Consider the following 24,516-nt stretch of genomic DNA (forward strand, 5'->3'; position numbering starts at 1 on the left):
AATGGGGTTTGGGGGTAATTACTTATTAATGGTGACATGTAGCTTCTTATGTCTAATTGCCCACTTTTGAATCTTTATGCTGTTTACTAAAACCATAAGAATTGATAGCTAACTTAGCTGAAAACCAACTACATGTTTTCTTTTTTGTCTTTGTTTTTAAATTACAAAGACTAATGTAGAGAGATATTAAGAATCAAAAGGACAATTTTTTTTATATAAAACATTTGTCTTTGTACAAATGGCAACAGATTGAGGGATTATGGTATGAAACATTATAATATGGGAGACATTACTTACTCCTTAATATATCCTATACACTATTTAGCTCCTCTATATTCCTTGCATCATGTTACCCACACTACAGATTTATGAGCTAAATAAATAATTTTCTGAAATACATATATAAACTAAAGTTTACCTAAGAAGTCATAGTTAATATAAAGATTCAATAAGTCAATAAAAATCATAAAATGCACAGTTCAGACTGGGAACTTATTCTTCATTCATAAGCACCAAAACTTTTTGTTTTAAATAAAAGAGGTACTGGGGTGGCTAAAAATTGTAATGTTATAGACCATTTAAATTGTCTCCAGAGAGGCACAAATGTGTACTTGAGCACACGACTGGGATGCCATATTGCTGGTATAATTTAAATTCCCTTGCTTTGAAACATTTATGCTGGAGCTTTATCATTACAGCTGAGGCATCCTACATGACATGAATATTTTCAAAAAACACCCTGAAATACACATCTTAGTGATCAATTCAGCACTTGCAATTTCCCAAACTTTATTTTAATCAGCAGTTAATGATGTATGGCACTTCTAGTAAGTAAATGAATGTTTGAATTGCTGTAAGTTATTTTAATAATTGCTCAGCTAACCATTTAAATTATCAAAGATCTTTACTTGTGCAATGTCATATAAATGCTGGAAATTAAAAATTAATCAACATGATTTACGTAACTAAAAGCTGCCATCTAATGGGATATTTTTCAATAAGACGACAGTAGTAATTATGCTGAAAAATATTCATTCCTGTAGTTTGAACGATTATAGCAATTTCCACCAGGGGATTTCGCAGTCAGATCCTAGTTCTGGGCAACAGTGATTAATATAATGGTTATTAATGAGAAGTCATTTTGATACTTCTAGCAGTGTTTAGGTGTCAATGCCTTGAATGCAATGTGTTTAGCATATTAATAATAAAGACTGCTTCGTACTGAGTAAGTAATTTTATTGATATTTTCCCTTATCTTCTATAATGTGGAAGGTCAATTAGATGTATAGAAATAATGGAACTTTTCAGAGCAGGACTTACCATTTCTCTGTGTTGACATCTTTTAACTACGTTCAAAGTTTATTAAATGTGTAAAGGTAGTACAGTTACAGGAAGAAAGTGGCAGGGTCAGAGGTCACAACCATAACAAGGTGACAATCGCTTGTGGATGCACCCGAGGAGTTGAGTTAGAGTGAGAATTGCCCTTCAGGTTGCCAGCAGGGAATGAGAGAATAACGCCATCATTAATTATTAGTATCGAATTAACTAAAATGAATAATGACAGAGATTTTGTTGGCTTTCCATCAGACTGAGTATAGATAAGGTAGTACAGAGTAATCCCTGAGTATACATAATCCATTATCAGATTCCAAATTTTGCATAGGTGCAAAATTGCAGATTAAGAAAAAGATTATATATGTTTTGGGTTCAGTTCAGTTCAGTCACTCAGTCGTATCTGACTCTTTGTGACCCCATGAACTGCAGCACGCCAGGCCTCCCTATCCAACACCAACTCCCAGAGCCCACTCAAACTCATGTCCATTGAGTCGGTGATGCCATCCAACCATCTCGTCCTCTGTCGTCCCCTTCTCCTCCTGCCCTCGTCTTTCCCAGCATCACAGTCTTTTCAAATGAGTCAACTCTTCGCATGAGGTGGCCAAAGTATTGGAGTTTCAGCTTCAACATCAGTCCTTCCAATGAACACCCAGGACCTATCTCCTTTAGGAATACTGGTTGGAACTCTTTACAGTCCAAGGGACTCTCAAGAGTCTTCTCAAACACCACAGTTCAAAAGCATTAATTCTTCAGCGCTCAGCTTTCTTCACAGTCCAACTCTCACATCCATACATGACCACTGGAAAAACCATAGCCTTAACTAGACAGACCTTTGTTGGCAAAATAATGTTTCTGCTTTTTAATATGCTGTCTAGGTTGGTCATAACTTTCCTTCCAAGGAGTAGGCGTCTTTTAATTTCATGGCTGCAGTCACCATCTGCAGTGATTTTGGAACCCAGTAAAATAAAGTCAGTCACTCTTTCTACTGTTACCCCATCTATTTGACATGAGGTGATGGGACCATATGCCATGATTTTAGTTTTCTGAATGTTGACCTTTAAACCAACTTTTTCACTCTCTTCATTCACTTTCATCAAGAGGATCTTTAGTTCCTCTTCACTTTCTGCCATAAGGGTGGTATCATCTGCATATCTGAGGTTATTGATATTTCTCCCGGCAATCTTGATTCCAGCTTGTGCTTCTTCCAGTCCAGCGTTTCTCATGATGTACTCTGCATATAAGTTAAATAAGCAGGGTGACAATATACAGCCTTGACGGACTCCTTTTCCTATTTGGAACCAGTCTGTTGTTCCCTGTCCAGTTCTAACTGTTGCTTCCTGACCTGCATAAAGGTTTTTCAAGAGGCAGGTCAGGTGGCCCGGTATTCCCATCTCTTTCAGAATTTTCCACAGTTTATTGTGATCCACACAGTCAAAGGCTTTGGCATAGTCAATAAAGCAGAAATAGATGTTTTTCTGGAACTCTCTTGCTTTTTCCATGATCCAGTGGATGTTGGCAATTTGATCTCTGGTTCCTCTGCCTTTTCTAAAACCAGCTTGAACATCTGGAAATTCACTGTTCATGTATTGCTGAAGTCTGGCTTGGAGAATTTTGAGCATTACTTTACTAGAGTGTGACATGGGTGTAATTGTGCAGTAGTTTGAGCATTCTTTGGCATTTCCTTTCTGTATAACCCTATAAATATTGATATACATTTGCAAACTTCCAGTCTGTAACAATATGTATATATTTATATACATCCAAATCTATTGGCCCAGAGTTAGAAAAAAATATTCTTCCACTTTATGGCTCCCTTTCCTAAAATTTTGTCAAACATATTCCCCTATCTATTTGAATTCTATCTTTGGACACATAATATATAAGAATACAGTAAAACTACATCACAGAGTTTGTGACAGGGAAAAGGTTAAAACTTGTGTCATAGAAGTTCTATGATGTGAGGAGACAAACCTAGACAGCATATTAAAAGGCAAAGACATTATTTTACCAACAGAGGTCCATATAGTCAAAGCTATGGTTTTTCCCATACTCATGTATGGATGTGAGAGTTGGATCATAAAGAATGCTAAGTGCCGAAGAGTTGATGCTTTTGAACTGTGGTGTTGGAGAAGACTCTTGAGAGTTCCTTGGACGTCAAGGAGATCAAACCTGTCAATCCTAAAGGCAATCAGTCCTGAATATTCATTGGAAGGACTGATGATGAAGCTGAAGCTCCAATATTTTGGCCACCTGATGCAAAGAACTGACTCATTGAAAAAGACCCTGATGCTGGGAAAGAGAAGGCGGGAGGAGAAGGGAATGACAGAGGACAAGATGGTTGGATGGCATCACTGACTCCGTGGACATGAGTTTGAGCACGTTCCAGGAGTTGTTGATGGACAGGGAAGCCTGGCATGCTGCAGTCCATGGGGTCGCAAACAGCTGGACACAACTGAGTGACTGAACTGAATGTGAGGAGAAAGATAAACTAGGTATCACTATGGATAAAAAGTATGACCTCATCTAACATACAAATTAGTCCATGAAATATACTTCTAATATTTTATTAAAAATACATAATCTAGGGTTTCCCTGGTGGCTCAGTGGTAAAGAATTTACTTGCCAATGCAGGAGACACGAGTTTGATCCCCGGTCTAGGACGATCCCACATGCCACAGAGCAACTAAGCCCGTGTGCTATAAGTACCAAGTCCATACTCTAGATCCCAGGAGCCACAACTAGTGAAACCCATGCACCCTAGAGTCTGTGCTTAGCAAAAAGAGTGCTATAAGCTGCTGGCAATAAGCCAGTGCAGTGGCAAGCCCATGCACCACAACTATATGGTAACCCCAGTTCATTGGAACTACAGAAAAGCCCATGAAGCAACGAAGACCCAGCACAGTCAAAAGCTAAAAATAAATAAATAAAAATTTAAAAATACATAATCTATATATAGAAAACTATAAAACACTGGTGAAAGAAATCAAAGACGACACTAACAGATGGAGAAATATACCATGTTCATGGATTGGAAGAATCAATGTAGTGAAAATGAGTATACTACCCAAAGCAATCTATAGATTCAATGCAATCCCTATCAAGCTACCAACAGCATTCTTCACAGAGCTAGAACAAATAATTTCACAATTTGTATGGAAAAACAAAAAACCTCGAATAGCCAAAGCAATCTTGAGAAAGAAGAATGGAGCTGGAGGAATCAACCTACCTGACTTCAGGCTCTACTACAAAGCCACAGTTATCAAGACAGTATGGTACTGGCACAAAGACAGAAATATAGATCAATGGAACAAAATAGAAAGCCCAGAGATAAATCCACGCACATATGGACACCTTATCTTCGACAAAGGAGGCAAGAATATACAATGGATTAAAGACAATCTCTTTAACAAGTGGTGCTGGGAACTCTGGTCAACCACTTGTAAAAGAATGAAACTAGAACACTTTCTAACACCATACACAAAAATAAACTCAAAATGGATTAAAGATCTAAACATAAGACCAGAAACTATAAAACTCCTAGAGGAGAACATAGGCAAAACACTCTCTGACATACATCACAGCAGGATCCTCTATGACCCACCACCCAGAATATTGGAAATAAAAGCAAAAATAAACAAATGGGACTTAATTAACCTTAAAAGCTTCTGCACATCAAAGGAAACTATTAGCAAGGTGAAAAGACAGCCTTCAGAATGGGAGAAAATAATAGCAAATGAAGCAACTGACAAACAACTAATCTCGAGAATATACAAGCAACTCCTACAGCTCAACTCCAGAAAAATAAATGACCCAATCAAAAATGGGCCAAAGAACTAAATAGACATTTCTCCAAAGAAGACATACAGATGGCTAACAAACACATGAAAAGATGCTCAACATCACTCATTATCAGAGAAATGCAAATCAAAACCACTATGAGGTACCATTTCACACCAGTCAGAATGGCTGCGATCCAAAAGTCTACAAGTAATAAATGCTGGAGAGGGTGTGGAGAAAAGGGAACCCTCTTACACTGTTGGTGGGAATGCAAACTAGTACAGCCACTATGGAGAACAGTGTGGAGATTTCTTAAAAAACTGGAAATAGACATGCCTTATGATCCAGCAATCCCACTGCTGGGCATACACACTGAGAAAACCAGAAGGGAAAGAGACACGAGTACCCCAATGTTCATCGCAGCACTGTTTATAATAGCCAGGACATGGAAGCAACCTAGATGTCCATCAGCAGATGAATGGATAAGAAAGCTGTGGTACATATACACAATGGAGTATTATTCAGCCATTAAAAAGAATACATTTGAATCAGTTCTAATGAGGTGGATGAAACTGGAGCCTATTATACAGAGTGAAGTAAGCCAGAAAGAAAAACACCAATACAGTATACTAACACATATATATGGAATTTAGAAAGATGGTAACAATAACCCTGTGTACGAGACAGCAAAGAGACACTGATGTATAGAACAGTCTTATGGACTCTGTGGGAGAGGGAGAGGGTGGGAAGATTTGGGAGAATGGCATTGAAACATGTAAAATATCATGTATGAAACGAGTTGCCAGTCCAGGTTCGATGCACGATACTGGATGCTTGGGGCTGGTGCACTGGGACGACCCAGAGGGATGGAATGGGGAGGGAGGAGGGAGGAGGGTTCAGGATGGGGAACACATGTATACCTGTGGCGGATTCATTTTGATATTTGGCAAATCTAATACAGTTATGTTAAGTTTAAAAATAAAATTAAAAAAAAAAAAAAGAAAGAAAAAAAAAATACATAATCTAAAGAAACTTCAAATAGAATAACACCAATGGCAAAATCAATGTAATTTATTACCAATTCCAAATGTAACATATTAAAAATTATTGTATGAGAGTTACAAGGAGAATGTAACTTTTTGGGTTTCATAAAACTAGTAGTCTCAATGGTATTATTTCTTCAGGCTGAGAAATTTCTTTATATCATTATATGGTATTTTCATTGTTTTCATTCTCTGGGTGTTATTACTGAGTGAAAAAATACTTATATATATGAAAACTCAATTTTGTTTATTTTAGCAACTTAAGATCACAGATAATGTTAATTATATCAGGAAGCTTGTATGTGCTTGAAGTGGTTATTTTAACAATCATTTTCTTGAAGTCTCATACTGCGGTAGAGATCTGACATGGAGTTGCATGTGATCGCGCTTTGATTTCACAATCAATGCCAAGTTCTTCATGTAGTGTTAGCAAACAGACTTTCAAGCTTAATTTCTTCTCCCTGGTCTCCTCCTCTTTGTATTTGTCTATCAAACATCAAGGTACTATACATGCATCATTTTCTGACACAAGGTGGGTGAAAAACACAAGCACTAACACGACTATTTTCTGACTCTTTCAGAACAGACAAAATAAAGCTAAAAGATAACTGTTCTGTACATATAAGTCAGATATCACAGAGTAGCTCGGGAGCATAAAAGTAACTAAACAGGTAGGTAGGTAGGTAGATAGATATCTCATCCCAACATAAGGGATTAAAAAATTAACAAAAAATACATTAAAAAATTTTTTGGTTATTTCCAGTAAGAGCAAGTGGCACTGAAAATTCTATTTTATTATTTTATCATATGGAAATATCACTGTATCTTCAGGTTTTATGATAAAAGTTAACTCTAACTTAAGCAATGGTTGTACACCATTTTAAATGGCTCTGCATCATTATCAAATTTCTAAGAAAATTTTTGAGATTAATATAATTTTGGCTTTTGAATATTAAAACTAATAAAATTGTGACTGTATTCTTATAATTTAATTGTCCTTTTTTTAGTGTTTTCTTTTTAAAATACAAATATTCCTCAAAAAACATGCATAAATATTAAATAAAAAGTCCAGTGCAAAATAAAAATTGCACTGTAAAGATACATATTTTCAAGGTTTTTATGATGAGAATTCCACATTAACCATGTGACAAGCACATGCCAGAGATACTTGTAAGAGTAATGACTCACATTTGTGTAGCACTTGACACTATAAACAGAGATATCAAATATACTCATTTCATCTTCATAAGAATTTCAAACCCTGTTTCATAAATGAGAGTAATATAAAGCAGAGCAGTTACATCTTATGATTATGTCAGCCAATGATGTAGGGCATTTGTGCTCTTCTGGAAGAGGGAAGAAGGAAAAATCCATGAAAATCATGAACACCCTTTTTTCCAGTTTCAATAGTTCATTAATATTAAATTTATGAAAATTGTTACTATTGCCTTCAGTTATATGTTTCTAGAATTGGCTCATGATAGCAGTTATCACACTTTATTGCTATTTCTCATTATCTCTCTGCCTGCTGGTACTGTGTTCAGTAAGGACGTGCCTTGCACCCTGCACTTCTGAATACTTCGCAGAGCACAAGACCTTACTGAGGCTATCTGTTGAATGTATGTAATGTCTACATGTCAGTATACACTCAAAGTCACTTGAAAATAATTTTATCTAGTACTTAGGTTTGTGGAACTCTTTTTCTTATTTGTATTTTTTAAAGAACATTTTAAGAATATGTTTATCCTCTAAAGTAGGCTAAAGAGAAAATCACTTAAGGTATTCTCCAATGTTAACTGATACCATTTTAGTTGTGATTGCTTCTTTTATACCTGCTAGCTGCATTTTCCATATTTTATTAATTCTTTTTAAGTGATAAATATCTATTCTAATTTAGGCAAAAAGCATTTACTTTTAGACACACTGAGTAATATAGTCTCACAGGTAATAATCACATAATGAATTTTTTGTAATTTTGGTAATACCCCTAAAACTGCTTTAATAACTACACATTTGAATATAAATATACCTTTTATTTTTCTCTGCTTATCTTTTAATTTTTTTAAACCTATTTTTTTTGATGAAGGGTAATTGCTTTACAAAATTTTGTTGTTTTCTGTCAAACATCAACAAGAATCAACCATAGGTATACATATGTTTTTCTTTCTTTTTGCCCTCCTTCCTTTTTTCCTTCTCTCTATGCTTCCTTGCTTCCTTCTTCCCTCGCTTTCTTTATTGTTAAGAAAACAGTTACTGAGCTACTACAATATACTCATTCTTCCAGGAATCTCAGAGACAAGAACAATCCTTACCTGCCTGGAGCTTAGATTCTACTGCTAGTATTAAGCATGTTTCAACTTTTAGAAAAATGCTGCAAATATACAAATCTAAAGACCAAGAACGAGTCAGGAATCTCAATAGCTGCTTTGATAAAATTATAGAATTAATAATATACATAATTTTAACTGAAAGCATCTATGACAGAGTGTTCATGAATTAATTATAATTGAAAACCAGTTGCTCGAGCAAAATAAGGGAAAATTCCTTACTTTCTCCTCAACTGACAATATCTGTAAATATATATTTGATTTTTTTTTTCAATTTAAATACACCCAACACCATAGCATTTGTAAATTTTAAAAGAAAACTCTATCTGTAAAATACTGGTATTGAAATAATTTTCTATGAAATTCTGTCAATGCCAAATCTGAGAAATGTATTGGAAGAGTAAGTAGATGATGAATCAGATTCTGATTGAGAAAATCAAAACATTCCACATAGCAACATAACAATCACATACAGATCTATTAATCAGTTTCTTTTCTTTATTAAATCCATATTTCAACTAATAGTTCCAACACCCTCAGAGAAGGGAAAGTTATGTACAAATGATCCCAGTCTGAGAAAAGCTGTGACCTCAATGATAGTGAAAAGTGCACAAGATTACACTGAAATGAACACAGCAGTTGTTCCTCCTTTGTATGTTATTATAAAGAGAACTGGGGGTCAAATTGCATGAATGATAAATGGAAGGTGCTTGAATTGGGTTGGTTCTTTTATGAACATTATACATTGACCTTGGCAGTTTTGACAATTACATCCATCATGTCTAGGAATCCATTCCAACACCCAGCCTGTTCTCTAATGTGACCAAATAAACAGGGTTTGTGAATATAAGAATCAAAGATTGATCTTCTGTGCCATTGCACTGATTAACAGTTTGTTACTTGCTGAAGGTTTTTCATTCCATGGATTATGCGAGGATCATAATTCACTATGGTACACCTGTAGATAGCATGTGAGAATGCTTTAATCTTCACTTATAGGCTTCAAAAGGCTGAATATTAGACTTTTAAGTTTGATAGTCAAAATGAAATAAAACCTTTTAGGAGTTCTTTGCATACTTCTAATGTGCATTTTATTATTTCCAGGTTGCTTTAATAGAAACAGCTGGTTGAAGAAGGAAATACACCAAGCTTTCTAATTTTTACACTATTTTCACTTGTGAGTAACCTAAACATCAATTTTCAAGTTTAAAAAAGTTTTTATTCCTCAAATATCTTTGACATGAACAGAATTATGTGTAGGTTAAGAATCAGGTCTTCCTCCCAACCAAAAACATTAAATGCAACATTATTTGAAGTGATAAAATTTTCCCCAGAAAGTTTATTATCAACCCTACAACAGTACCTTAAAAGGCTATGGCAATGTATGTGTTTGTGTGTGAGCACTGGGGAATTCTAAAGTATCTGGTGTTTTCAAATCCAAGAACTTACAAAATGGAGTTATTTAATAAAGACTCAGGTTTCTTTAAAATGATATGGTGATAACTGCTCCATGTCATAGCTGGCTGGGTCATCTCACTGGCAAAAGCCTCATATTTGAACCAACAAATAAATTCTCAAAGTCAGGTATGTGGCATGCATTTACAAGCCCTCATTTCACCTTGGTTTCAGATAGATAATCTGGATCATATCAAGCATTCAGTCCAATTGAATGATTTCTAGATTCAATGTAAATTTCATTAATCGATAAACCTCTTCCAGGATTCAAACCTCTTCTACATGTAGGTGTTTCCTTTATTCCTTTCCTGGTCCAGCTTCCAATCTCTGGATGAAACAGTCCAAGAATCAGTTGTGTTGGGACTCTGGTATAGGAAGCCTGTATAAACTCATCCTTAGCATCCATCAGTTGCATGCTTCTTTGCCCTGCTGAGCAGATCCTATCTCTGTGTCTGCCCTGGATTTGTGAGACTATTAACATCTCTTCTAAATTCACAGCAAACATAGAAACATGACAGGACTACTTCCAGTGCCCTGTCTTCCTTTAGGATACAATTCTGAGTCTACTGCTAGAGATGGAAAGGAGAGTATGTGACTTTCACTCTTCTAAAGTCCCTATTTCTCATCCTACTTTTCCTGACTCAGAGAGGGTGAGAGAAAGTATCTAAACATCACATTTCCTATAATCAGGCTTTATCTCCTCCAAGTTCTACTACTTTCCAGCACTATTTCCTGTCTAATCTGAGCTAGGAGGAAATTAGTGTGCAAGGTCTTAGACCAAGAGCAATGTCCTTTTTACTTACTAATTTAATAGTTGTCTTTGCTTTCAGGAATGCATCAGTGAACAGGCTAGGGATCCTCCTCTCTGCCCTTTTAATCTTCTCCCATTCATCCCCTTGTCCTCTTCTTGACCTCATGCAGAGATTACTGGTAAAGGCAGTGAAGATAAACAGAATCCACAGCAGGGCTTTCCTGCTGGCTGAGTGGTTCTTTTCCTTTCCTGCCTGTTCAGGAGACATGGGTTTGATCCCTGATCTGCAAAGATCCCACATGAGGTGGAATAACTAAGCTCGTGTCCCACAACTATTGAGCCTTTACTCTAAAGCCCAGGAACCTCAAATACTGAGCCTACATGCCACAGTTACTGAAGCCCATGTGCCTGGAGCCCATGCTCTGCAACAAGAGAGGCCACTGAAATGAGAAGCCCATATACCACACCTAGAGAGTAGCCCCCGTTCATCACAACTAGAGAAAGCCTGTGCATAGCAACAGAGACCCAGCACAGTAAAAAAATAATTAAATTAAATTTAAGAGAATTCACAACAAAACCTCTAAAATCTATTTGGAATTATGACTTAAAACAGCACATCTATGTAATTACACATTGACATTACTACTTCATATCATTGCATTACATCTACATTAGATAACACATCAAAAACAAGCTCCAGTTCCTACCCTAAATGCTTTTGATTTAATAGAGCTCCTAACATTATCACTTTCTCAAAATTGTCTGAAGTATATTGTTGCTTCGGAAAGATACCTGTTAACAACTCTCCAGGCTAAAGAATTTTCCTTCTGCCCCACTGTGACTGTGTGCTACACGACTTCAGTAGTGTCTGACTCTTTGTGACCCTATTGACTATAACCTGCCAGGCCCCTCTGTCCATGAGGATTCTCCGGGCAAAAATATTGGAGTGAGTTGCCATGCCCTCTTCCAAAGGATATTCCCAACCAAGGGACCGAACCCGCCTCTCTTAAATTCTGCATTAGCATGCAGATTGCAGATTCTTTACCACTAGCGCCACCTAGGGAGCCCCATTGTGACTTATAGGATCTCATACCTTAGATTTTTTTTACCTCTTCCAAATAACCATTAAGATTGAACTAGAACTGATAATTACCTCTTTTTGATGATTTCACATATGCCATCAGTTCTCAAGGATTATCTGACTTGTTCATACGAAATTCTTTTCAAAAGCCATCAGTCATAGTATTATTGTCAACAAAAAACACACCAAATTCAAATAATTAATAATTCAATAAAACTTTGACTAACAGTGATATTATATATATTGATGCATTACCTAGTTTTCTACATATGGTTCCTGCTTTAATTCCATAAATTAGGAATATATTCATGCTTTAAAATTATAAAGTATTAGAAGAATAATGTGGAGAAGGCAATGGCACCACACTCCACTACTTTTGCCTGGAAAATCCCATGGACGGAGGAGCCTGGTAGGCTGCAGTCCATGGAGTCGCTAGAGTTGGACACGACTGAGCGACTTAACTTTCACTTTTCACTTTCATGCATTGGAGAAGGAAATGGCAACCCACTCCAGTGTTCTTGACTGGAGAATCCCAGGGACGGGGAAGCCTGGTGGGCTACCGTCTATGGGGTCACACAGAGTCGGACACGACTGAATCGACTTAGCAGCAGCAGCAGCAGAATAATGATTCTCCATTTTTCTTTCATCTGTTTTTCTTCTAGTGAGTATATTACTAAAAGAACAAAAATAATTGCCTGGTGGAAATAAGAAGAATTAAATAACTTACTGGAAGTGGCACTAGGTAAAAATCTATGAATGTGAATAAAATTAAATTGGATGAAAGAGGGTAATAAGTTGGCCTCAAGCATAGATCATATTATACACAAGATTATTATTGAATACCAGCTGTGATTTTCTTTGAAGTAGCAGGTTTATCTCTTTTTAAAAATGAATGCCATTGGTTAATTTGAGGCAAAAATTTTTGTGATTCCCAGATAGCTTAAATGTACTCATTAAAAACATTTAAATAATTAAAGGGTTCTCTTTCTATTTCAAGTTGATATTATTGAATTAGTATTCTCATATTGGCTCTTGGCTGGAACACACCCCTGCTCTGTCCCCTCAAGGTCAAGAGTTTTGCAACAACAGCTCTTGTAAAGGGGCAGAATGCAATTTACAAAGGTTTGACATCACGGCCTGCACTATATCAATAGCAAAGAGATTATAGTATGCACTTGAATAATAAAATCGTTAAATATTCTCTAAAATGAATACCATAAATACACACTTAAAGATAGAAGGAAAAACAATTTAATTGGTAAAGGAAATTCAACCCACCATTTTATTCAATGAGTTCAGTTCAGTTCAATCTCTGTCATGTCCGACTCTTTGCGACCCCATGAACCGCAGCAAGCTAGGCCTCCCTGTCCATCACCAACTCCCAGAGTTCACTCAAACTCATGTCCATTGAGTCGGTGATGCCATCCAGCCATCTCATCCTCTGTCATCCCCTTCTCCTCCTGCCCTCAATCATTCCTAGCAACAGGGTTTTTTCAAATGAGTCAGCTCTTTGCATCAGGTCGTCAAAGTATTACTTTCAGCTTCAACATCAGTCTTTCCAATGAACACCCAGGACTGATTTCCTTTAGGATGGACTGGTTCGATCTCCCTGCAATCCAAGAGACTATCAAGAGTCTTCTCCAACACCACAGTTCAAAAGCATCAATTCTTCAGTGCTCTGCTTTCTTTATAGTCCAACTCTCACATCCATACATGACCACTGGAAAAACTATAGCCTTGACTAGACGGACCTTTGTTGACAAAGTGATGTTTCTGCTTTTGAATATGCTGTCTAGGTTGATCATACCTTTCTTTCCAAGGAGTAAGTGTCTTTTAATTTCATGGCTGCAATCACCATCTGCAGTGATTTTGAAGCCCCCAAAAATAAATTCACCCACTGTTTCCACTGTTTCCCTATCTATTTCCCATGAAGTAACGGGATTGGATGCCATGATCTTCATTTTCTGAATGTTGAGCTTTAAGCCAACTTTTTCACTCTCCACTTTCACTTTCATCAAGAGGCTTTTCAGTTCCTCTTCACTTTCTGCCATAAGGGTGGTATCATCTGTATATCTGAGGTTATTGATATTTCTCCCAGCAATCTTGATTCCAGCTTGTGCTTCTTCCAGCCCAGCATTTCTCATGATGTACTCTATATTTAAGTTAAATAAGCAGGGTGACAATATACAGCACTCCTTTTCCTATTTGGAACCAGTCTGCTGTTCCATGTCCAGTTCTAACTGTTGCTTCCTGACCTGCATACAAATTTCTCAAGAGGCAGGTCAGGTGGCCCGGTATTCCCATCTCTTTCAGAATTTTCCACAGTTTATTGTGATCCACACAGTCAAAGGCTTTGGCATAGTCAATAAAGTAGAAATAGATGTTTTTCTGGGACTCTCTTGTTTTTTTGATAATCCAATTTGATCTCTTGTTTCTCTGCCTTTTTTAAAACCAGCTTGAACATCTGGAAGTTCACAATTCTTGTATTGCTGAAGCCTAGCTTGGAGAATTTTGAGCATTACTTTACTAGTGTGTGAGATGAGTGCAATTGTGCGGTAGTTTGAGCATTCTTTGGCATTGCCTTTCTTTGGGACTGGAATGAAAACTGACCTTTTCCAGTCCTGTGGCCACTGCTGAGTTTTCCAAATTTTCTGGCATATTCTGTGCAGCACTTTCACAGTATCATCTTTCAGGATTTGAAATAGCTCAACTGGAATTCCATCACCTCCACTAGCTTTGTTCATAGTGATGCTTCCTAAGGCCCACTTGACTTCACATTCCAGGATGTCTGGCTCTAGGTGAGTGATCACACCATTGTGATTATCTAGGTCATTAAGATCCTTTTTATACAGTTTTTCTGTGTATTCTTGCCATCTCTTCTTAATATCTTCTGCTTCCCTACCATTCCCTACCCTTCCCTACCAGAAATGGTCCCTACCATTTCTGTCCTTTATTGAGTCCATCTTTGCATGAAATGTTCCCTTGGTATCTCCAATTTTCTTGAAGAGATCTCTAGTCTTTCCCGTTCTATTGTTTTCCTCCATTTCTTTGCATTGATTGCTGAGGAAGGTTTTCGTATGTCTCCTTGCTATTCTTTGGAACTCTGCATTCAAATGGGTATACCTTTCCTTTTCTCCTTTGCTTTTGGATTCTCTTCTTTTCACAGCTATTTGTAAGGCCTCCTCAGACAGCCATATTGTTTTTTGTTGTTTTTTTTTTTTGCATTTCTTTTTATTGGGAATGGTCTTGAATCCTGTCTCCTGTACAATGTCACAAACCTCTGTCCATAGTTCATCAGGCACTCTGTCTATCAGATCTAGTCCCTTAAATCTATTTCTCACTTCCACTGTATAGTCATAAGGGATTTGATTATCCATGTCATAATGAGTGTACTATTGAAAGGATAACTCAGTTCTTCTCTTGATCCATAATAATGTCTTTCTTAAGGTGTTAGTAAATATTTTTTCCATGCAAAATGACCCATAATGAAGATAAATTCTTTATCCAACATTCAAATAAAGAAATAGAACCTAATGTGAGACTACTAACTTGTCGGAAAATACTGAGAGATTGAATGTTGAGTACCAAGGTAGCATCTTAATAAGGGATTCTCAAGGTTAGTTTTGACCTTAGTGACCCTTACTTAGGTTGAAGACTTCATACCAAAATCCTCCAGAGTTGTACCACCAAAAGAGTTGACACAATTTAAATATGAATTTCATGTCCCATCCAAATCCATCCTATCACAATGAACTTTTGCTCTGTCATAGAGTCATGGTGCTTCTCTTATTTTATCCTCCATTTTAGACTACTTCATATGGGAAATCATAGCTATTTGGTCCTTCTAGTATTCTCTTGGCCAGAATCTCCCATTACAGCTGTACTCTTTAGATTTCTGTCAGAAATTTTATGGCTTCAAGATCTCCTCCTTCAATTAAAAATAAATAAATTTAACTTTTTAAAAAAAGACCACCTGTACCTGCCTAAGAAGCTAACACTGAAACTCATATTTGTGACACACAGTATATTTTCACATAAAATATATGCTCTGAGCTCCAAATTCCACCTGGCTTCTATATCACCGTGGGCTTCCCTTGTGGCTCAGTTGGTAAAGAATCTGCCTGCAATGCAGGAGACCTGGGTTCAATCCCTTCAGGTTCAATCCCCTGAAGAAGGGAAAGGCTACCCACTCGTGTTCTGGCCTGGAGAATTTCATGGACTGTACAGTCCATGGGTTCACAAAGAGTCAGACACGACTGAGCAACTTTCATTTTTCTGTATCACTGAAAATTACCTGAACTACATCTAATGAGTAAGTTGTTGTTGTTCAGTTGATCAGTTGTGTTCGACTCTTTGTGACCCCATGGACTGCAGCACGCCAGGCTTCCCTGTCCTTCACAATCTCCTGGAAGTTATTCAAACTCATGTCCATTGAGTTGGTATGCCGTCCAACCATCTCATCCTCTGAAATCCCCTTCTCTTCCTGCCTTCAATCTTTTCCAACATCAGGGTCTTTTCTAATGAGTCAGCTCTTCACATCAGGTGGCCAAAGTTTTCATAATAAGGCCAAAGTTTCAGCTTCAGCATCAGTCCTTCCAATGAATACTCAGGATTGATTTCCTTTAGAATTGACTGGTTTGATCTCCTTGCAGTCCAAGGGACTCTAAAAAGTCTTCTCCAACACCACAGTTCAAAAGCCAGTAAGTATTCATCCTTAAATTCCAGGAGACTTCTCAGTATTCTTTTTACAATGTCCAGGCAAATGTATGAAAGTATCTAGCCCCCAAAGGAAATTTCATCTCCCTCAACTAAGATTTCCAGTTGTCAGTCTCCTATTACAGCAACCAGCAAAACCTACTTATGAAAAACATATGTAAGAGAATACAATATTTTATTTCTTTTGTGAAGGCTTCTTATTGATTGGTCTTGAGGGTACTGGAATGGATGATATTTATACCCTACTCTCTAGAAGTGATAATAGAAAAGAAGAAAGCAGATTGTAAAAGTTTATTTCAAATATTTAAGTGATATAATGGAGACATGGGAAAGGCACCCTGGGAGTCTAGACAAGAAAGGATCCTATTGTGCTTAAAGGAATTTGTGGTAACATAGCAGAGATACAGTGAGCAGGGAATTGAAGGAAGATGATAACTTTTGCCAAACAAGGAGTGAAGAACATCTATGCACAGGGCAGAGGCAAAGTGTGGAGATGTAAACAAGCAGGTTTACAATGGGATTAGCACAAACAGGGTGAGACTGAAACCTGTGTATGAGAGACAGAAGAGTGGTGGGAATCAATCATTACCACATAGATCACAAGATACAGATCACTAAGATTATAGAGTATTTATCCAAAACAGACATATAAGGGGTTTTAAAACTGAAAAAAGATGTAATAATGTGAGCATTCTGACAGAAATGTGCAGGATGAATCCAGTAGGGGAAACAAGATGATCTGTTTCTATAATCCAAATAAGAGATATTAACAGCTATTACTAAAGTAATTAGTAGTCAAAATACAAACAGATGTTAGGAAACAAACTTATGGTTACCAAGGAGGAAAGGGGAAAGAAACAGACTGGGAAATTGGGATTGACATATGCATCCTACTATATGCAAAATTGGAGAAGGCAATGGCACCCACTCCAGTACTCTTGCTTGGAAAATCCCATGGATTGAGGAGCCTGGAAGGCTGTAGTCCATGGGGTCGCTGAGGGTCAGACATGACTGAGCAACTTGACTTTCACTTTTCACTTTCATGCATTGGACAAGGAAATGGCAACCCACTCCAGTGTTCTTGCCTGGAGAATCCCAGGAATGGGGAAGCCTGGTGGGCTGCCGTCTATAGGGTCGCACAGAATCGGACATGACTGAAGCAACTTAGCAGCAGCAGCATATATAAAATATATAACTAATAGGAACCTGCAGTTTAGCACAGGGAACTCTAGTCAATACTCTGTAATGACTTACATGGGAATCGAAGCTAAAAACAAGAGTATATGTATATGTATTTGTATAAATGATTTACTTTGCTGTATAGCAGGAACCAACACAACATTGCAGATCAACTATATACACTATATATATATATATATATATATGTATATGTATATATATATATACACACACACATATATATTCCAACAAAATTAATAAAAACACACAATTAGTAGATTATGGAACAGGATCAACAGAAATTTAGAACTAATTTTACCTGGGAAATGAAAGAAATGAATGAATTCAGTATTACTCAGAATGTTTGTAGTGAGATGTGGTGGTTTACTTGCTAAGTTGTATCCAACTCTTGTGACCCCATGGACTGTAGCCCACTAGAGTCCTCTGTCCATGGGATTTTCCAGGCAAGAATACTGGAGTTGGTTGCCACCTCATTCTCCAGGGGACCTTCCCAACCCAGGGATAAGACCTGGGTCAGAACCTGTAAATAATAATTTTGCCAAAAGAGGAGAGTGAAAAAGTTGGCTTAACGCTCAACATTCAGAAAACAAAGATAATGGCATTTGGTCCCATCACTTCATGGGAAATAGATGGGGAAACAGTGGAAACTATCAGACTATTTTTTGGGGCTCCAAAATCACTGCAGATGGTGATGCAGCCATGAAATTAAAAGACACTGACTCCTTGGAAGGAAAGTTATGACCAACCTAGACAGCATATTCAAAAGCAGAGACATTACTTTGCCAACAAAGGTCCATCTAGTCAAGGCTACGGTTTTTCCAGTGGTCATTTATGGATGTAAGAGTTGGACTGTGAAGAAAGCTGAACACTGAAGAATTGATGCTTTTGAACTGTGGTGTTGGAGAAGACTCTTGAGAGTCCTTTGGACTGCAAGGAGATCCAACCAGTCCATTCTAAATGAGATCAGTCCTGGGTGTTCTTTGGAAGGACTGATGCTAAAGCTGAAACTCCAGTACTTCTTTGGCCACCTCATGCAAAGAGTTGACTCACTGGAAAAGACTCTGATCCTGGGAGGGATTGGGGGCAGGAGGAGAAGGGGATGACAGAGGATGAGATGGCTGGATGGCATCACCGACTCCATGGACATGAGTTTGAGTGAACTCCGGGAGCTGGTGATGGACAGAGAGGCCTGGCGCTGCAATTCATGGGGTTGCAGAGTTGGACAGGACTGAGTGACTGAACTGAACTGAACAAAGGAGAACACAGCTGAGGGAAGGAAATGAAAGAATGAAGATAAAGAGATAGATTTTGACTTGTAAAACATCCAGGTAACGATACATATCCAGTACATAGTTGGAATATTTTCATGAGTTTATTTTCAATATTGCACATTACAGATATTAGGAAAATATAATACTAAGTTCAAATTTAAATGCTTACTTATGGTTTCCACATAAAATACTCTGCATAAACCAACATGTGTAAATTACTCATGACAATTGCTATACCACTTCAAACAGTAAAACATCTGAAAATTTATATTTGGAGTTACTCTTTCCTTAAAAGGACATTATATTTTCTAAAGTCTTGTTCCATAGAACAATGGTAACTTTATAAGCGTCCAGGGCAATTGGCAAGCAGAAGATTGTCTTGAATCAAGTAAAAAGTCCCAGAAATTCTGATCAGTTTTCCCTAAATGTAAGATTAATAAAATAACCCTAAGCAACTATATAATGTCATCAACATTGTCAATACTGGTCAAGTTCTTTACATTTTATGTCTTTGCTAAATTTATGTCAATTTCCTAATGGGTAATATGACAGTGAAGCCATAATATAGAGGTTCTATGAGTCAAGATGAGCTAAGTTACATTGTGGTAAAATATGAGTATTCCTAAATCTTAGTTGCTTAAGCACAGTTAAATATATTCTCTCACCCATACAAAGTCCATTTTGGGTCAATAGATATTGTTATCCCTTTGAGAACATATAAATAAAAATTCAAGCCAATCCCTATGATAATCAGAAATTTGCCATCTCAATATGTGTAGCTTTCTATGTTTCCTCGGTGGGAAAAAGAAAGAGCAAAAAGAAACACTGTAATAGGTGCTGAACAGAAGTGACTCATCTCTTCCACTTATCTTCCTGTTGCACATGGTCATGTGACAAGATCACATGGTCATAACCCAACTACAACAGGTTTTGGAAAATATAGAGCTGCACATGGATGTTTAATACGCATTATTTGTGTCTGTCATAGAGACAATCACAGATGAACACAGGGTTGAATGCTTCAATAATCCCTTAATTGTCACTTATAGGAACTAGAGAGTATCAGAAATCTGAGCTCTTTAGTCACCAGAGATTCAGTCCATTCTTTTAGAGACACTTTTAAAAGAGCATCAGGTGATAAGACTCCAAAGGAGAAAGAATGGAGAATCCAACTTGTTCACATTTTATCATTTCCAAATATTACATTCATGGGATTTTTAGAATGAGAAAGAGAGTATTTAATCTGCTCATTTAAGCATGAAGGAAACTTTAGTTCACAAGAGAAAAATGAAGAACTTACCCTGTGTCACAAAGTAATTTAGTGGAAGAGAAGAAATGAGCAACAGTGATCATTTTCAGTACACAGGATCCCCTTAGAAGAGCCACTGATTCTCTATCTGAAAACACAAAATTCTAGCATTAGTAGAAATTACAGCCAAGACTATCTGGCATCAGTTAGTTCAGTTCAGTTTAGTCGCTCAGTCATGTTAGACTCTTTGCAACCCCATGGACTGCAGCAGGCCAGGCCTCCCTGTCCATCACCAGCTTCCAGAGTTTACTTAAACTCATGTCCATTGAGTCAGTGATGCCATCCAACCATCTCATCCTCTGTTATCCCCACCTCCTCCTGCCTTCAATCTTTCTCAGCATCAGGGTCTTTTCCAATGAGTCAGTTCTTTGCATCACCTGGCCAAAGTGTTGGAGTTTCAGCTTCAACATCATCCTTCCAATGAATATTCAGGACTGATTTCCTTTAGGATGGACTGGTTGGATCTCCTTGCAGTCCAAGAGACTCTCAAGAGTCTTCTCCAACATCACAGTTCAAAAGCATCAATTCTTTGGTACTCAGCTTTCTTTATAGTCCAACTCTCACATCCATAAATGACTACTGGAAAAAACATAGCCTTGACTAGACAGACCTTTGTTGGCAAAGTAACTCTCTGCTTTTTAATATGTTGTCTAGGTTGGTTATAACTTTTCTTCCAAGGATCAAGCATCTTTTAATTACATGGCTGCAGTCACCATCTGCAGTGATTTTGGAGCCCCCAAAAATAAACTCTGCCACTGTTTCCACTGTTTCCCCATCTATTTCCCATGAAGTGATGGGATCGGATACCATGATCTTAGTTTTCTGAATGTTGAGCTTTAAGCCAACTTTTTCACTCTACTCTTTCACTTTCATCAAGAGGCTCTTTAGTTCTTCTTTGCTTTCAGCCATAAGGTTGGTGTCATCTGCATATCTGAGGTTATTGATATTTCTCCTCGCAATCTTGATTCCAGATTGTGCTTCATCCAACCCAGCATTTCTCATGATGTACTCTGCATATAAGTTAAATAAGTAGAGTGACAATATACCGCCTTGACGTACCCCTTTTCCCATCTGGACCCAGTCTGTTCTTCCATGTCCAGTTCTAACTGTTGCTTCTTGACCTGCATACAAATTTCTCAAGAGGCAGGTCAGGTGATCTGGTATTCCTATCTTTCAGAATTTTCTGACATCACAATGTATAAAAATTTGCTTTTTATATCATTATTGTTCGAGTTGACATTCATGATTATTTCCTAAAACATTTATTGAGGAAGAATCAAAGAATTAAATAACCCAATTACTCTTACATGCAAGTGATCAACTCTGATAGTCCAGTAAATGTTATTCATGAATTAGACTTGAACATTGTATCTCTAAATACTTCCTCTGACACTTACATAATAAATTCACCTAATTATTTATGCATTTAATGACTCATGTGGCAATCATTTGTGTGTATGTATGTCTCTTCAATGTCTTAATGCTTACAAATTAAGAATAAGACAGCTCTCCCAGAATTTTACTTTATGATGATGAAGTCAGAGCCAATAATATGCTGAGAAGAAACTGAACCATGAAATCAGGAGACTCTCATTCTAAACCTGCTTCTATCACTGACATTTAATCAAATTCCACAATTTGTTTTGAGTTGGATTCCTCTACAGAAGGAAAGATGAGTGGACCTGGAGAACTCCATCCTGAACAAATAGCCTTAGCACTCCACCCTACATTTCCCATTCTCAATTCTTGGACATCATATTCTGTTTCATCTTTTAAACACCACTCTCTTTATTTGAGTTAATTCTAATAAATGTTTATACAAGTCAGAGATTTTTGACACAAATAAAAATAAAACACTTGATTTTAATGGTTTCATACTAAGAAAAAAGTAAATATAGCAAAATACGAGGAAAAATCAGTTTCTTTCTCTCTCCCTCCTTCCTTCTCTCCTTCTTTTCCTCTTTGCCTTTCTTCCTTCTTCCATGTGTCTTTTTCCCCTTTCGCTATCTCCCTGTCTGTCTTTCCCTCTATCATTTATTCATCATCTTTTTTCACTACTAACATCAAGTGTGCTCTTGAAAGTACATGGAATTTAATTTGTATAAAAGACCATGAGAAAGCAAAACAACTTAGGATTTCTATTAAATCATTGTGAAACATCACTTGCAGAAAAATTTACTTCTAGAATTTCCCTTAGGATATAACTTGGGACAAGTTCAGTGACTTAGACACAATGATGTGCTTTTTACCTTCATTTATAACATCAAAAAATGTGGTATATTTACACAATGGAATTCTATTCGGCCACCTAAAATAATTATATTAAAATATTTTATGGCTTGTAAAATACTCTTGACTTGTTTGGTAGTTAAAATATTAATATTAGAAGCATTATATGCAATTTGATAACATTTTAAAAATATATATACATACACACCTGAAAAGAGAAACATCAAAACTTTAATAGTGTAGATTTCTGGATGAGAGATTAAGTTTACTTTTAATTTTTGTTTTTTATACATTTATATTAGAAATATGCAGTATACCTGCAATTGAAAAAAACTAACTCAAATATCAAAATGGAGCTTTACAAAAAATATGCTATAGATTTAATGTTGGAATAATATTTATAGAACTGTGACATAAAATACACATCATAAAGCAAAAAATACAGCAACTAAAAAATTATTGAACTCTACTGAAAAAAAAAAAGAAAAACTCTTAGAAAAGATTTCTCAAAAGAAATAACTACTGGCAGCTTCGGTGGTATGATTCTTCCAGGGGCTGAACTATCCCAGAAATTATGGGACATGTACCACTCCCGGCTCCCACTGACCAAATGCCAGTAAGTTTTACTCGCTCAGTCATGTCTGACTCTTTGCAACCCCATGCACTGCAGCCCGCCAGGCTCCTATGTTCATGGGATTCTCCAGGCAAGAATACTGGAATGGGTTGCCATGTCCTCCTCCAGGGGATCTTCCCAACCCAGGGATTGAACCCAGGTCTCCTGCATTGCTGGCAAATTCTTTACCACCTGAGCCATCAGGGAAGCTCTCCTAAACGCCAGTAGCAGACTCCAATCATTGAGACTGAATACAATGCCCTCAGGGCTTCCCTGGTGGCTCAGTGGTAAAGAATCCGCCTACCGTTGCAGGAGACATGGATTGGATTCCTGATCCCAGAAATCTCACATGCCCGTGCACCCCAACTATTGAGCGTGTGCTCTAGAGCCCAGGAGCTGCAACTACTGAGCCCACACACCGCAACTACTGAAGCCTGTGCATCCTGGAGCCCATGCTCCGCAACATGAGAAACCACTGTAATGAGAAACCCACACGAGTAGAGAGCAGCCCCTGCTTGACACAACTAGAGAGAAGCCCGTGCAGCAGTGAAGACCCAAAATACATAAATAAAATTATTTTTAGAATGCCCTCACTATTTCTAAATGCTCAAGGGTTAAAAACCATGGCTAGAAGATGACTGTACCAATGAAAGACAGCCAACTGGCCATATTTATGAACAGGTTTGCCAGTAAGCTGCCCACATAACATGGTAGTAGATATTATATATAAAAGATAACTCCCAACTGATTTTTTTTTCTGCCCAGGGTCCTTGGGTTAGAGCATGATTCCAGGAAAACTGATACATGCCTACTATCCTTACTCTCCATTAGTTCTGAGCCTTAGGTTTTAATTAAATTGCTTCCCACAATTCCCTCTATGACCTTGGAGGTCACTTTGCTTCACTCTCCTAGTATCACTTTGCTGAATCTTTTCCAAATTAGGCTAATGAAAATTCCAGCTCTAAAATTCCAATGTTAATTGATTTATAGACTCATTCATGAATATATTCATAATTTTTACCAGGAGCTATAAAGAGGCAAAATAAGCAATAACCTGTACTCTCAAAGTCACATAAGAGGTTATGAATTCTAAGAGAGTTCATTGAGTAAATTCTTAACTGTCTGCCATTGATATCAGATTAAAATATGGTTGATAAGCAGATTCTAATTTTAAGAAAATTGGACTCAGAGATGTGGGAGAAAAAAGTTCCGAGTGATAGAAAAATCATGATACATTCAAATCGACTAGTTTAGAACAAATCAAACTTTCAAAAACTGGAATCTTTAATGACAATCCATTTTCTAACCTGCATTGCCCTAGATGTCTCCATATTAGTGTCCTTATCATATGAGGGCTTGGTATTTCTATGACTATGCTCAACACCATTATTTTTTAAATGCTTTCCTTT

At 37.2% G+C, this 24,516-nt stretch overlaps 1 long non-coding RNA gene across 2 annotated transcripts in view; it reads right to left on the minus strand.

The window, feature by feature from the left end:
- Nucleotides 1-24,516, minus strand: part of LOC123334514 — a 53,461-nt gene that overhangs the window by 9,922 nt on the left and 19,023 nt on the right. For both annotated transcript variants that reach the window (XR_006552517.2, XR_006552514.2), the window contains exon 2: nucleotides 20,257-20,353. This is a non-coding gene — a long non-coding RNA (uncharacterized LOC123334514). The remainder of the gene's footprint in view (nucleotides 1-20,256; nucleotides 20,354-24,516) is intronic.

The sequence above is a fragment of the Bubalus bubalis genome, chromosome 1, assembly GCF_019923935.1.
Source record: "Bubalus bubalis isolate 160015118507 breed Murrah chromosome 1, NDDB_SH_1, whole genome shotgun sequence".
In the NCBI taxonomy this organism is placed as follows: domain Eukaryota; kingdom Metazoa; phylum Chordata; class Mammalia; order Artiodactyla; family Bovidae; genus Bubalus; species Bubalus bubalis.